We start from the raw sequence: 14,815 nt of genomic DNA, 5'->3' as shown, positions 1-14,815 counted from the left end.
CTATCGAGTGTCAGATATTTATAACATTTCTCCCAAATGCAACAGCTATGTCTGAGTCTTCCTCTTGCTGTTTTCAAGTGCAAGTCCTATATCAGGTTTTAGCAATTGTGTAGGTTATTTGTAATACCCATCTAAGGATTTTTTATGATTTTTGAGTGTACTGTAGATACACTTTAAGCTTTGTATTCCTACGTGAGCAGACTCAACATAATATTTTCATTGCTGGTTAAAAATAACCATCCACATTTTTATTACCAGTTATTGATTTAAAGTATCTAAAATTGATTTGTAACTGGTCTTACATTTAAATGATTTTTATGTCAACAGCCTATAATTACTTTGTATATATAGTGTATAGGTCTCCCATATACAATGTCTATGTTATGTATCATTTTAAATGTTTACATTTGAAGCTAAAGAATGACTCTGGTGGGACTCGAACCCACAACCTTTGAATAACTACAACCTACTAGAAGTCCAATTCGCTAGCCATTGCGCCACAGAGCCACTGAATCAGCAAGTGTTTGTATCGACAGTACAACTTGTAGAATACTTTCATGTTTTAAAAGCTACAATCTGTGATGAAACAAATCTATTATGTCTTTCTTTTTTCAGTAGGATGTATATACAGAGTATTGTAGAGTAAGAGCCAAAATTTTATACTGATTTCAGAAATAGCATCCTCATTGTGTGAGGTGCAAAAAAATGTGGGGACAATTGCACCCTGTGTGAAATAGTAACTGTTTATTGCAATACAAACTAAAGACCAAAATATTTTCTAAAATGTATTTAATGTTTAGAGTGCTTAACAGTGTAGATATTCATCTTATTTCATACTATAATGATAATGTTGCTAACCTGTGTCAGATATTTCCAACATTCCTCTTGAATGCAACATCCCTGTCTGAGTTTTCCGGCTGCTGATTTCGAGTGCAAGTCCTATATCAGGTTTAAGCAATTATTTAGCTAATATGTTATAACCATGTAAGGATTACAGGTAAAAAGGATTTAATGTTTTTTGAGTGTAGATACCCTTCAAGGTCTGCATAGCTAGCTGAGCAGACTCAACATTGAATTTGGTTGCTGGTTAAATATAACAATAAGCATTTTTGATCAGCAGTTATTGATTTAAAGTATCGAAAATTGATTTGTAATTGGTGATCTTACATTGAAAAGATTTTTATGTCACCAGCCTATCATTACTTTGTATATGTATATGTAAATAAGTCTCCTGTATACAATGTCTACGTTATGTATTATTGTAAGTAAACTTTAAATCTTTGCATTTGAAACTAAAGAACGACTCTGGTGGGACTCGAACCTCAACCTTTGAATAACTACAACCTACTGGAAGTCCAATGCGCTATCCATTGCGCCACAGAGCCACTGATGTATCATCTTTTTGTATCAACAGTACAATGTGTTGAATACTCTTATGTTTTAAATGACACAATCTGTGATGAAACTAATCTTTTTATTTTTCTATTTTTTAAGTATGCTGTAAAGAGAGTATCGTAGAGTGAGAGTAAAATTTTTGTAATGATTTCAGAAATAGCTCCCAGTTTGTGTGAGGTGCAAATCAATATGGGGACAATTGCACCATGTCTGATTGAGTGTTTGTTGCAAAGAAACTGAAGATAGAAACATTTTGGTAACATTTATATAGGTTTTGTATTTTTACCAGTATAGATATTTATATTAATTTATATTATAATAATTACATGGCTATCGAGTGTCAGATATTTATAACATTTCTCCCAAATGCAACAGCTATGTCTGAGTCTTCCTCTTGCTGTTTTCAAGTGCAAGTCCTATATCAGGTTTTAGCAATTGTGTAGGTTATTTGTAATACACATCTAAGGATTTTTTATGATTTTTGAGTGTACTGTAGATACACTTTAAGCTTTGTATTCCTACGTGAGCAGACTCAACATAATATTTTCATTGCTGGTTAAAAATAGCCATCCACATTTTTATTACCAGTTATTGATTTAAAGTATCTAAAATTGATTTGTAACTGGTCTTACATTTAAATGATTTTTACGTCAACAGCCGATAATTACTTTGTATATATAGTATATAGGTCTCCCATATACAATGTCTATGTTATGTATCATTTTAAGTAAATTTTAAATGTTTGCATTTGAAGCTAAAGAATGACTCTGGTGGGACTCGAACCCACAACCTTTGAATAACTACAACCTACGAGAAGTCCAATGCCCTACCCATTGCGCCACAGAGCCACTGAAGCAGCAAGCGTTTGTATCGACAGTACAACTTGTAGAATACTTTCAAGTTTTAAAAGCTACAATCTGTGATGAAACAAATCTATTATGTCTTTCTTTTTTTAGTAGGATGTATATACAGAGTATTGTAGAGTAAGAGCCAAAATTTTATACTGATTTCAGAAATAGCATCCTCATTGTGTGAGGTGCAAAAAAATGTGGGGACAATTGCACCCTGTGTGAAATAGTAACTGTTTATTGCAATACAAACTAAAGACCAAAATATTTTCTAAAATGTATTTATTATTTAGAGTGCTTAACAGTGTAGATATTCATCTTATTTCATACTATAATGATAATGTTGCTAACCTGTGTCAGATATTTCCAACATTCCTCTTGAATGCAACATCCCTGTCTGAGTTTTCCGGCTGCTGATTTCGAGTGCAAGTCCTATATCAGGTTTAAGCAATTATTTAGCTAATATGTTATAACCATGTAAGGATTACAGGTAAAAAGGATTTAATGTTTTTTGAGTGTAGATACCCTTCAAGGTCTGCATAGCTAGCTGAGCAGACTCAACATTGAATTTGGTTGCTGGTTAAATATAACAATAAGCATTTTTGATCAGCAGTTATTGATTTAAAGTATCGAAAATTGATTTGTAATTTGTGATCTTACATTGAAAAGATTTTTATGTCACCAGCCTATCATTACTTTGTATATATATATATATATATATATAGTAAATAAGTCTCCTGTATACAATGTCGACGTTATTTATTATTGTAAGTAAACTTTAAATCTTTGCATTTGAAACTAAAGAACGACTCTGGTGGGACTCGAACCCACAACCTTTGAATAACTACAACCTACTAGAAGTCCAATGCGCTATCCATTGCGCCACAGAGCCACTGATGTATCATATTTTTGTATCAACAGTACAATGTGTTGAATACTCTTATGTTTTAAATGACACAATCTGTGATGAAACTAATCTTTTTATTTTTCTATTTTTTAAGTATGCTGTAAAGAGAGTATCGTAGAGTGAGAGTACAATTTTTGTAATGATTTCAGAAATAGCTCCCACTTTGTGTGAGGTGCAAATCAATATGGGGACATTTGCACCATGTCTGATTGAGTGTTTGTTGCAAAGAAACTGAACATAGAAACATTTTGGTAACATTTATATAGGTTTTGTATTTTTACCAGTATAGATATTTATATTAATTTATATTATAATAATTACATGGCTATCGAGTGTCAGATATTTATAACATTTCTCCCAAATGCAACAGCTATGTCTGAGTCTTCCTCTTGCTGTTTTCAAGTGCAAGTCCTATATCAGGTTTTAGCAATTGTGTAGGTTATTTGTAATACCCATCTAAGGATTTTTTATGATTTTTGAGTGTACTGTAGATACACTTTAAGCTTTGTATTCCTACGTGAGCAGACTCAACATAATATTTTCATTGCTGGTTAGAAATAACCATCCACATTTTTATTACCAGTTATTGATTTAAAGTATCTAAAATTGATTTGTAACTGGTCTTACATTTAAATGATTTTTATGTCAACAGCCTATAATTACTTTGTATATATAGTGTATAGGTCTCCCATATACAATGTCTATGTTATGTATCATTTTAAGTACATTTTAAATGTTTACATTTGAAGCTAAAGAATGACTCTGGTGGGACTCAAACCCACAACCTTTGAATAACTACAACCTACTAGAAGTCCAATGCGCTATCCATTGCGCCACAGAGCCACTGAAGCAGCAAGTGTTTGTATCGACAGTACAACTTGTAGAATACTTTCATGTTTTAAAAGCTACAATCTGTGATGAAACAAATCTATTATGTCTTTCTTTTTTCAGTAGGATGTATATACAGAGTATTGTAGAGTAAGAGCCAAAATTTTATACTGATTTCAGAAATAGCATCCTCATTGTGTGAGGTGCAAAAAAATGTGGGGACAATTGCACCCTGTGTGAAATAGTAACTGTTTATTGCAATACAAACTAAAGACCAAAATATTTTCTAAAATGTATTTAATGTTTAGAGTGCTTAACAGTGTAGATATTCATCTTATTTCATACTATAATGATAATGTTGCTAACCTGTGTCAGATATTTCCAACATTCCTCTTGAATGCAACATCCCTGTCTGAGTTTTCCGGCTGCTGATTTCGAGTGCAAGTCCTATATCAGGTTTAAGCAATTATTTAGCTAATATGTGATAACCATGTAAGGATTACAGGTAAAAAGGATTTAATGTTTTTTGAGTGTAGATACCCTTCAAGGTCTGCATAGCTAGCTGAGCAGACTCAACATTGAATTTGGTTGCTGGTTAAATATAAAAATAAGCATTTTTGATCAGCAGTTATTGATTTAAAGTATCGAAAATTGATTTGTAATTGGTGATCTTACATTGAAAAGATTTTTATGTCACCAGCCTATCATTACTTTGTATATATATATATATATATATATAGTAAATAAGTCTCCTGTATACAATGTCTACGTTATGTATTATTGTAAGTAAACTTTAAATCTTTGCATTTGAAACTAAAGAACGACTCTAGTGGGACTCGAACCCACAACCTTTGAATAACTACAACCTACTAGAAGTCCAATGCCCTATCCATTGCGCCACAGAGCCACTGATGTGTCATATTTTTGTATCAACAGTACAATGTGTTGAATACTCTTATGTTTTAAATGACACAATCTGTGATGAAACTAATCTTTTTATTTTTCTATTTTTTAAGTATGCTGTAAAGAGAGTATCGTAGAGTGAGAGTAAAATTTTTGGAATGATTTCAGAAATAGCTCCCACTTTGTGTGAGGTGCAAATCAATATGGGGACAATTGCACCATGTCTGATTGAGTGTTTGTTGCAAAGAAACTGAAGATAGAAACATTTTGGTAACATTTATATAGGTTTTGTATTTTTACCAGTATAGATATTTATATTAATTTATATTATAATAATTACATGGCTATCGAGTGTCAGATATTTATAAAATTTCTCCCAAATGCAACAGCTATGTCTGAGTCTTCCTCTTGCTGTTTTCAAGTGCAAGTCCTATATCAGGTTTTAGCAATTGTGTAGGTTATTTGTAATACACATCTAAGGATTTTTTATGATTTTTGAGTGTACTGTAGATACACTTTAAGCTTTGTATTCCTACGTGAGCAGACTCAACATAATATTTTCATTGCTGGTTAAAAATAGCCATCCACATTTTTATTACCAGTTATTGATTTAAAGTATCTAAAATTGATTTGTAACTGGTCTTACATTTAAATGATTTTTATGCCAACAGCCTATAATTACTTTGTATATATAGTATATAGGTCTCCCATATACAATGTCTATGTTATGTATCATTTTAAGTAAATTTTAAATGTTTGCATTTGAAGCTAAAGAATGACTCTGGTGGGACTCGAACCCACAACCTTTGAATAACTACAACCTACGAGAAGTCCAATGCGCTATCCATTGCGCCACAGAGCCACTGAAGCAGCAAGCGTTTGTATCGACAGTACAACTTGTAGAATACTTTCAAGTTTTAAAAGCTACAATCTGTGATGAAACAAATCTATTATGTCTTTCTTTTTTTAGTAGGATGTATATACAGAGTATTGTAGAGTAAGAGCCAAAATTTTATACTGATTTCAGAAATAGCATCCTCATTGTGTGAGGTGCAAAAAAATGTGGGGACAATTGCACCCTGTGTGAAATAGTAACTGTTTATTGCAATACAAACTAAAGACCAAAATATTTTCTAAAATGTATTTAATATTTAGAGTGCTTAACAGTGTAGATATTCATCTTATTTCATACTATAATGATAATGTTGCTAACCTGTGTCAGATATTTCCAACATTCCTCTTGAATGCAACATCCCTGTCTGAGTTTTCCGGCTGCTGATTTCGAGTGCAAGTCCTATATCAGGTTTAAGCAATTATTTAGCTAATATGTTATAACCATGTAAGGATTACAGGTAAAAAGGATTTAATGTTTTTTGAGTGTAGATACCCTTCAAGGTCTGCATAGCTAGCTGAGCAGACTCAACATTGAATTTGGTTGCTGGTTAAATATAACAATAAGCATTTTTGATCAGCAGTTATTGATTTAAAGTATCGAAAATTGATTTGTAATTTGTGATCTTACATTGAAAAGATTTTTATGTCACCAGCCTATCATTACTTTGTATATATATATATATATAGTAAATAAGTCTCCTGTATACAATGTCTACGTTATGTATTATTGTAAGTAAACTTTAAATCTTTGCATTTGAAACTAAAGAACTACTCTGGTGGGACTCGAACCCACAACCTTTGAATAACTACAACCTACTAGAAGTCCAATGCGCTATCCATTGCGCCACAGAGCCACTGATGTATCATATTTTTGTATCAACAGTACAATGTGTTGAATACTCTTATGTTTTAAATGACACAATCTGTGATGAAACTAATCTTTTTATTTTTCTATTTTTTAAGTATGCTGTAAAGAGAGTATCGTAGAGTGAGAGTAAAATTTTTGTAATGATTTCAGAAATAGCTCCCACTTTGTGTGAGGTGCAAATCAATATGGGGACAATTGCACCATGTCTGATTGAGTGTTTGTTGCAAAGAAACTGAAGATAGAAACATTTTGGTAACATTTATATAGGTTTTGTATTTTTACCAGTAGAGATATTTATATTAATTTATATTATAATAATTACATGGCTATCGAGTGTCAGATATTTATAACATTTCTCCCAAATGCAACAGCTATGTCTGAGTCTTCCTCTTGCTGTTTTCAAGTGCAAGTCCTATATCAGGTTTTAGCAATTGTGTAGGTTATTTGTAATACCCATCTAAGGATTTTTTATGATTTTTGAGTGTACTGTAGATACACTTTAAGCTTTGTATTCCTACGTGAGCAGACTCAACATAATATTTTCATTGCTGGTTAAAAATAACCATCCACATTTTTATTACCAGTTATTGATTTAAAGTATCTAAAATTGATTTGTAACTGGTCTTACATTTAAATAATTTTTATGTCAACAGCCTATAATTACTTTGTATATATAGTGTATAGGTCTCCCATATACAATGTCTATGTTATGTATCATTTTAAGTACATTTTAAATGTTTACATTTGAAGCTAAAGAATGACTCTGGTGGGACTCGAACCCACAACCTTTGAATAACTACAACCTACTAGAAGTCCAATTCGCTATCCATTGCGCCACAGAGCCACTGAATCAGCAAATGTTTGTATCGACAGTACAACTTGTAGAATACTTTCATGTTTTAAAAGCTACAATCTGTGATGAAACAAATCTATTATGTCTTTCTTTTTTCAGTAGGATGTATATACAGAGTATTGTAGAGTAAGAGCCAAAATTTTATACTGATTTCAGAAATAGCATCCTCATTGTGTGAGGTGCAAAAAAAATGTGGGGACAATTGCACCCTGTGTGAAATAGTAACTGTTTATTGCAATACAAACTAAAGACCAAAATATTTTCTAAAATGTATTTAATGTTTAGAGTGCTTAACAGTGTAGATATTCATCTTATTTCATACTATAATGATAATGTTGCTAACCTGTGTCAGATATTTCCAACATTCCTCTTGAATGCAACATCCCTGTCTGAGTTTTCCGGCTGCTGATTTCGAGTGCAAGTCCTATATCAGGTTTAAGCAATTATTTAGCTAATATGCGATAACCATGTAAGGATTACAGGTAAAAAGGATTTAATGTTTTTTGAGTGTAGATACCCTTCAAGGTCTGCATAGCTAGCTGAGCAGACTCAACATTGAATTTGGTTGCTGGTTAAATATAACAATAAGCATTTTTGATCAGCAGTTATTGATTTAAAGTATCGAAAATTGATTTGTAATTGGTGATCTTACATTGAAAAGATTTTTATGTCACCAGCCTATCATTACTTTGTATATATATATATATATATATATAGTAAATAAGTCTCCTGTATACAATGTCTACGTTATGTATTATTGTAAGTAAAATTTAAATCTTTGCATTTGAAACTAAAGAACGACTCTGGTGGGACTCGAACCCACAACCTTTGAATAACTACAACCTACTAGAAGTCCAATGCGCTATCCATTGCGCCACAGAGCCACTGATATATCATTTTTTTGTATCAACAGTACAATGTGTTGAATAATCTTATGTTTTAAATGACACAATCTGTGATGAAACTAATCTTTTTATTTTTCTATTTTTTAAGTATGCTGTAAAGAGAGTATCGTAGAGTGAGAGTACAATTTTTGTAATGATTTCAGAAATAGCTCCCACTTTGTGTGAGGTGCAAATCAATATGGGGACATTTGCACCATGTCTGATTGAGTGTTTGTTGCAAAGAAACTGAACATAGAAACATTTTGGTAACATTTATATAGGTTTTGTATTTTTACCAGTATAGATATTTATATTAATTTATATTATAATAATTACATGGCTATCGAGTGTCAGATATTTATAACATTTCTCCCAAATGCAACAGCTATGTCTGAGTCTTCCTCTTGCTGTATTCAAGTGCAAGTCCTATATCAGGTTTTAGCAATTGTGTAGGTTATTTGTAATTCACATCTAAGGATTTTTTATGATTTTTGAGTGTACTGTAGATACACTTTAAGCTTTGTATTCCTACGTGAGCAGACTCAACATAATATTTTCATTGCTGGTTAAAAATAACCATCCACATTTTTATTACCAGTTATTGATTTAAAGTATCTAAAATTGATTTGTAACTGGTCTTACATTTAAATGATTTTTATGTCAACAGCCTATAATTACTTTGTATATATAGTGTATAGGTCTCCCATATACAATGTCTATGTTATGTATCATTTTAAGTACATTTTAAATGTTTACATTTGAAGCTAAAGAATGACTCTGGTGGGACTCGAACCCACAACCTTTGAATAACTACAACCTACTAGAAGTCCAATGCGCTATCCATTGCGCCACAGAGCCACTGAAGCAGCAAGTGTTTGTATCGACAGTACAACTTGTAGAATACTTTCATGTTTTAAAAGCTACAATCTGTGATGAAACAAATCTATTATGTCTTTCTTTTTTCAGTAGGATGTATATACAGAGTATTGTAGAGTAAGAGCCAAAATGTTATACTGATTTCAGAAATAGCATCCTCATTGTGTGAGGTGCAAAAAAATGTGGGGACAATTGCACCCTGTGTGAAATAGTAACTGTTTATTGCAATACAAACTAAAGACCAAAATATTTTCTAAAATGTATTTAATGTTTAGAGTGCTTAACAGTGTAGATATTCATCTTATTTCATACTATAATGATAATGTTGCTAACCTGTGTCAGATATTTCCAACATTCCTCTTGAATGCAACATCCCTGTCTGAGTTTTCTGGCTGCTGATTTCGAGTGCAAGTCCTATATCAGGTTTAAGCAATTATTTAGCTAATATGTGATAACCATGTAAGGATTACCGGTAAAAAGGATTTAATGTTTTTTGAGTGTAGATACCCTTCAAGGTCTGCATAGCTAGCTGAGCAGACTCAACATTGAATTTGGTTGCTGGTTAAATATAACAATAAGCATTTTTGATCAGCAGTTATTGATTTAAAGTATCGAAAATTGATTTGTAATTGGTGATCTTACATTGAAAAGATTTTTATGTCACCAGCCTATCATTACTTTGTATATATATATATATAGTAAATAAGTCTCCTGTATACAATGTCTACGTTATGAATTATTGTAAGTAAACTTTAAATCTTTGCATTTGAAACTAAAGAACGACTCTGGTGGGACTCGAACCTCAACCTTTGAATAACTACAACCTACTAGAAGTCCAATGCGCTATCCATTGCGCCACAGAGCCACTGATGTATCATATTTTTGTATCAACAGTACAATGTGTTGAATACTCTTATGTTTTAAATGACACAATCTGTTATGAAACTAATCTTTTTATTTTTCTATTTTTTAAGTATGCTGTAAAGAGAGTATCGTAGAGTGAGAGTAAAATTTTTGTAATGATTTCAGAAATAGCTCCCACTTTGTGTGAGGTGCAAATCAATATGGGGACAATTGCACCATGTCTGATTGAGTGTTTGTTGCAAAGAAACTGAAGATAGAAACATTTTGGTATCATTTATATAGGTTTTATATTTTTACCAGTATAGATATTTATATTAATTTATATTATAATAATTACATGGCTATCGAGTGTCAGATATTTATAACATTTCTCCCAAATGCAACAGCTATGTCTGAGTCTTCCTCTTGCTGTTTTCAAGTGCAAGTCCTATATCAGGTTTTAGCAATTGTGTAGGTTATTTGTAATACACATCTAAGGATTTTTTTAAGATTTTTGAGTGTACTGTAGATACACTTTAAGCTTTGTATTCCTACGTGAGCAGACTCAACATAATATTTTCATTGCTGGTTAAAAATAGCCATCCACATTTTTATTACCAGTTATTGATTTAAAGTATCTAAAATTGATTTGTAACTGGTCTTACATTTAAATGATTTTTATGTCAACAGCCTATAATTACTTTGTATATATAGTATATAGGTCTCCCATATACAATGTCTATGTTATGTATCATTTTAAGTAAATTTTAAATGTTTGCATTTGAAGCTAAAGAATGACTCTGGTGGGACTCGAACCCACAACCTTTGAATAACTACAACCTACTAGAAGTCCAATGCGCTATCCATTGCGCTACAGAGCCACTGAAGTAGCAAGTGTTTGTATCGACAGTACAACTTGTAGAATACTTTCATGTTTTAAAAGCTACAATCTGTGATGAAACAAATCTATTATGTCTTTCTTTTTTCAGTAGGATGTATATACAGAGTATTGTAGAGTAAGAGCCAAAATTTTATACTGATTTCAGAAATAGCATCCTCATTGTGTGAGGTGCAAAAAAATGTGGGGACAATTGCACCCTGTGTGAAATAGTAACTGTTTATTGCAATACAAACTAAAGACCAAAATATTTTCTAAAATGTATTTAATGTTTAGAGTGCTTAACAGTGTAGATATTCATCTTATTTCATACTATAATGATAATGTTGCTAACCTGTGTCAGATATTTCAAACATTCCTCTTGAATGCAACATCCCTGTCTGAGTTTTCCGGCTGCTGATTTCGAGTGCAAGTCCTATATCAGGTTTAAGCAATTATTTAGCTAATATGTTATAACCATGTAAGGATTACAGGTAAAAAGGATTTAATGTTTTTTGAGTGTAGATACCCTTCAAGGTCTGCATAGCTAGCTGAGCAGACTCAACATTGAATTTGGTTGCTGGTTAAATATAACAATAAGCATTTTTGATCAGCAGTTATTGATTTAAAGTATCGAAAATTGATTTGTAATTTGTGATCTTACATTGAAAAGATTTTTATGTCACCAGCCTATCATTACTTTGTATATATATATATATATAGTAAATAAGTCTCCTGTATACAATGTCTACGTTATGTATTATTGTAAGTAAACTTTAAATCTTTGCATTTGAAACTAAAGAACTACTCTGGTGGGACTCGAACCCACAACCTTTGAATAACTACAACCTACTAGAAGTCCAATGCGCTATCCATTGCGCCACAGAGCCACTGATGTATCATGTTTTTGTATCAACAGTACAATGTGTTGAATACTCTTATGTTTTAAATGACACAATCTGTGATGAAACTAATCTTTTTATTTTTCTATTTTTTAAGTATGCTGTAAAGAGAGTATCGTAGAGTGAGAGTAAAATTTTTGTAATGATTTCAGAAATAGCTCCCACTTTGTGTGAGGTGCAAATCAATATGGGGACAATTGCACCATGTCTGATTGAGTGTTTGTTGCAAAGAAACTGAAGATAGAAACATTTTGGTAACATTTATATAGGTTTTGTATTTTTACCAGTATAGATATTTATATTAATTTATATTATAATAATTACATGGCTATCGAGTGTCAGATATTTATAACATTTCTCCCAAATGCAACAGCTATGTCTGAGTCTTCCTCTTGCTGTTTTCAAGTGCAAGTCCTATATCAGGTTTTAGCAATTGTGTAGGTTATTTGTAATACCCATCTAAGGATTTTTTATGATTTTTGAGTGTACTGTAGATACACTTTAAGCTTTGTATTCCTACGTGAGCAGACTCAACATAATATTTTCATTGCTGGTTAAAAATAACCATCCACATTTTTATTACCAGTTATTGATTTAAAGTATCTAAAATTGATTTGTAACTGGTCTTACATTTAAATAATTTTTATGTCAACAGCCTATAATTACTTTGTATATATAGTGTATAGGTCTCCCATATACAATGTCTATGTTATGTATCATTTTAAGTACATTTTAAATGTTTACATTTGAAGCTAAAGAATGACTCTGGTGGGACTCGAACCCACAACCTTTGAATAACTATAACCTACTAGAAGTCCAATTCGCTATCCATTGCGCCACAGAGCCACTGAATCAGCAGGTGTTTGTATCGACAGTACAACTTGTAGAATACTTTCATGTTTTAAAAGCTACAATCTGTGATGAAACAAATCTATTATGTCTTTCTTTTTTCAGTAGGATGTATATACAGAGTATTGTAGAGTAAGAGCAAAAATTTTATACTGATTTCAGAAATAGCATCCTCATTGTGTGAGGTGCAAAAAAAATGTGGGGACAATTGCACCCTGTGTGAAATAGTAACTGTTTATTGCAATACAAACTAAAGACCAAAATATTTTCTAAAATGTATTTAATGTTTAGAGTGCTTAACAGTGTAGATATTCATCTTATTTCATACTATAATGATAATGTTGCTAACCTGTGTCAGATATTTCCAACATTCCTCTTGAATGCAACATCCCTGTCTGAGTTTTCCGGCTGCTGATTTCGAGTGCAAGTCCTATATCAGGTTTAAGCAATTATTTAGCTAATATGCGATAACCATGTAAGGATTACAGGTAAAAAGGATTTAATGTTTTTTGAGTGTAGATACCCTTCATGGTCTGCATAGCTAGCTGAGCAGACTCAACATTGAATTTGGTTGCTGGTTAAATATAACAATAAGCATTTTTGATCAGCAGTTATTGATTTAAAGTATCGAAAATTGATTTGTAATTGGTGATCTTACATTGAAAAGATTTTTATGTCACCAGCCTATCATTACTTTGTATATATATATATATATATATATAGTAAATAAGTCTCCTGTATACAATGTCTACGTTATGTATTATTGTAAGTAAACTTTAAATCTTTGCATTTGAAACTAAAGAACGACTCTGGTGGGACTCGAACCCACAACCTTTGAATAACTACAACCTACTAGAAGTCCAATGCGCTATCCATTGCGCCACAGAGCCACTGATATATCATTTTTTTGTATCAACAGTACAATGTGTTGAATACTCTTATGTTTTAAATGACACAATCTGTGATGAAACTAATCTTTTTATTTTTCTATTTTTTAAGTATGCTGTAAAGAGAGTATCGTAGAGTGAGAGTACAATTTTTGTAATGATTTCAGAAATAGCTCCCACTTTGTGTGAGGTGCAAATCAATATGGGGACATTTGCACCATGTCTGATTGAGTGTTTGTTGCAAAGAAACTGAACATAGAAACATTTTGGTAACATTTATATAGGTTTTGTATTTTTACCAGTATAGATATTTATATTAATTTATATTATAATAATTACATGGCTATCGAGTGTCAGATATTTATAACATTTCTCCCAAATGCAACAGCTATGTCTGAGTCTTCCTCTTGCTGTATTCAAGTGCAAGTCCTATATCAGGTTTTAGCAATTGTGTAGGTTATTTGTAATACACATCTAAGGATTTTTTATGATTTTTGAGTGTACTGTAGATACACTTTAAGCTTTGTATTCCTACGTGAGCAGACTCAACATAATATTTTCATTGCTGGTTAAAAATAACCATCCACATTTTTATTACCAGTTATTGATTTAAAGTATCTAAAATTGATTTGTAACTGGTCTTACATTTAAATGATTTTTATGTCAACAGCCTATAATTACTTTGTATATATAGTGTATAGGTCTCCCATATACAATGTCTATGTTATGTATCATTTTAAGTACATTTTAAATGTTTACATTTGAAGCTAAAGAATGACTCTGGTGGGACTCGAACCCACAACCTTTGAATAACTACAACCTACTAGAAGTCCAATGCGCTATCCATTGCACCACAGAGCCACTGAAGCAGCAAGTGTTTGTATCGACAGTACAACTTGTAGAATACTTTCATGTTTTAAAAGCTACAATCTGTGATGAAACAAATCTATTATGTCTTTCTTTTTTCAGTAGGATGTATATACAGAGTATTGTAGAGTAAGAGCCAAAATGTTATACTGATTTCAGAAATAGCATCCTCATTGTGTGAGGTGCAAAAAAATGTGGGGACAATTGCACCCTGTGTGAAATAGTAACTGTTTATTGCAATACAAACTAAAGACCAAAATATTTTCTAAAATGTATTTAATGTTTAGAGTGCTTAACAGTGTAGATATTCATCTTATTTCATACTATAATGATA

The 14,815-nt window shown here is 31.8% G+C and overlaps 15 non-coding genes across 15 annotated transcripts; all 15 read right to left on the bottom strand.

The window, feature by feature from the left end:
• Positions 1 to 421: 421 nt before the first annotated feature.
• On the bottom strand, positions 422 to 507 carry TRNAR-UCU (transfer RNA arginine (anticodon UCU)). The gene is given in 2 exon segments: positions 422 to 457; positions 471 to 507. It is a non-coding gene; the product is annotated as a tRNA-Arg (tRNA).
• Positions 508 to 2,157: 1,650 nt separating this feature from the next.
• TRNAR-UCU (transfer RNA arginine (anticodon UCU)) lies at positions 2,158 to 2,243 on the bottom strand. The gene is given in 2 exon segments: positions 2,158 to 2,193; positions 2,207 to 2,243. It is a non-coding gene; the product is annotated as a tRNA-Arg (tRNA).
• Positions 2,244 to 3,049: 806 nt separating this feature from the next.
• Positions 3,050 to 3,135, bottom strand: TRNAR-UCU (transfer RNA arginine (anticodon UCU)). Its single transcript is given in 2 exon segments — positions 3,050 to 3,085; positions 3,099 to 3,135. It is a non-coding gene; the product is annotated as a tRNA-Arg (tRNA).
• A 772-nt stretch (positions 3,136 to 3,907) lies between these two features.
• On the bottom strand, positions 3,908 to 3,993 carry TRNAR-UCU (transfer RNA arginine (anticodon UCU)). Its single transcript is given in 2 exon segments — positions 3,908 to 3,943; positions 3,957 to 3,993. It is a non-coding gene; the product is annotated as a tRNA-Arg (tRNA).
• An 806-nt stretch (positions 3,994 to 4,799) lies between these two features.
• Positions 4,800 to 4,885, bottom strand: TRNAR-UCU (transfer RNA arginine (anticodon UCU)). The gene is given in 2 exon segments: positions 4,800 to 4,835; positions 4,849 to 4,885. It is a non-coding gene; the product is annotated as a tRNA-Arg (tRNA).
• A 772-nt stretch (positions 4,886 to 5,657) lies between these two features.
• On the bottom strand, positions 5,658 to 5,743 carry TRNAR-UCU (transfer RNA arginine (anticodon UCU)). The gene is given in 2 exon segments: positions 5,658 to 5,693; positions 5,707 to 5,743. It is a non-coding gene; the product is annotated as a tRNA-Arg (tRNA).
• An 800-nt stretch (positions 5,744 to 6,543) lies between these two features.
• On the bottom strand, positions 6,544 to 6,629 carry TRNAR-UCU (transfer RNA arginine (anticodon UCU)). Its single transcript is given in 2 exon segments — positions 6,544 to 6,579; positions 6,593 to 6,629. It is a non-coding gene; the product is annotated as a tRNA-Arg (tRNA).
• Positions 6,630 to 7,401: 772 nt separating this feature from the next.
• On the bottom strand, positions 7,402 to 7,487 carry TRNAR-UCU (transfer RNA arginine (anticodon UCU)). The gene is given in 2 exon segments: positions 7,402 to 7,437; positions 7,451 to 7,487. It is a non-coding gene; the product is annotated as a tRNA-Arg (tRNA).
• An 807-nt stretch (positions 7,488 to 8,294) lies between these two features.
• Positions 8,295 to 8,380, bottom strand: TRNAR-UCU (transfer RNA arginine (anticodon UCU)). Its single transcript is given in 2 exon segments — positions 8,295 to 8,330; positions 8,344 to 8,380. It is a non-coding gene; the product is annotated as a tRNA-Arg (tRNA).
• A 772-nt stretch (positions 8,381 to 9,152) lies between these two features.
• On the bottom strand, positions 9,153 to 9,238 carry TRNAR-UCU (transfer RNA arginine (anticodon UCU)). Its single transcript is given in 2 exon segments — positions 9,153 to 9,188; positions 9,202 to 9,238. It is a non-coding gene; the product is annotated as a tRNA-Arg (tRNA).
• A 1,656-nt stretch (positions 9,239 to 10,894) lies between these two features.
• On the bottom strand, positions 10,895 to 10,980 carry TRNAR-UCU (transfer RNA arginine (anticodon UCU)). The gene is given in 2 exon segments: positions 10,895 to 10,930; positions 10,944 to 10,980. It is a non-coding gene; the product is annotated as a tRNA-Arg (tRNA).
• Positions 10,981 to 11,780: 800 nt separating this feature from the next.
• On the bottom strand, positions 11,781 to 11,866 carry TRNAR-UCU (transfer RNA arginine (anticodon UCU)). Its single transcript is given in 2 exon segments — positions 11,781 to 11,816; positions 11,830 to 11,866. It is a non-coding gene; the product is annotated as a tRNA-Arg (tRNA).
• A 772-nt stretch (positions 11,867 to 12,638) lies between these two features.
• TRNAR-UCU (transfer RNA arginine (anticodon UCU)) lies at positions 12,639 to 12,724 on the bottom strand. Its single transcript is given in 2 exon segments — positions 12,639 to 12,674; positions 12,688 to 12,724. It is a non-coding gene; the product is annotated as a tRNA-Arg (tRNA).
• An 807-nt stretch (positions 12,725 to 13,531) lies between these two features.
• TRNAR-UCU (transfer RNA arginine (anticodon UCU)) lies at positions 13,532 to 13,617 on the bottom strand. Its single transcript is given in 2 exon segments — positions 13,532 to 13,567; positions 13,581 to 13,617. It is a non-coding gene; the product is annotated as a tRNA-Arg (tRNA).
• Positions 13,618 to 14,389: 772 nt separating this feature from the next.
• On the bottom strand, positions 14,390 to 14,475 carry TRNAR-UCU (transfer RNA arginine (anticodon UCU)). The gene is given in 2 exon segments: positions 14,390 to 14,425; positions 14,439 to 14,475. It is a non-coding gene; the product is annotated as a tRNA-Arg (tRNA).
• Positions 14,476 to 14,815: the final 340 nt, after the last annotated feature.

The sequence above is a fragment of the Pseudophryne corroboree genome, chromosome 4, assembly GCF_028390025.1.
Source record: "Pseudophryne corroboree isolate aPseCor3 chromosome 4, aPseCor3.hap2, whole genome shotgun sequence".
NCBI classification, from domain to species: Eukaryota; Metazoa; Chordata; class Amphibia; order Anura; family Myobatrachidae; genus Pseudophryne; species Pseudophryne corroboree.
This window is presented reverse-complemented; position numbering and strand designations above follow the sequence as displayed.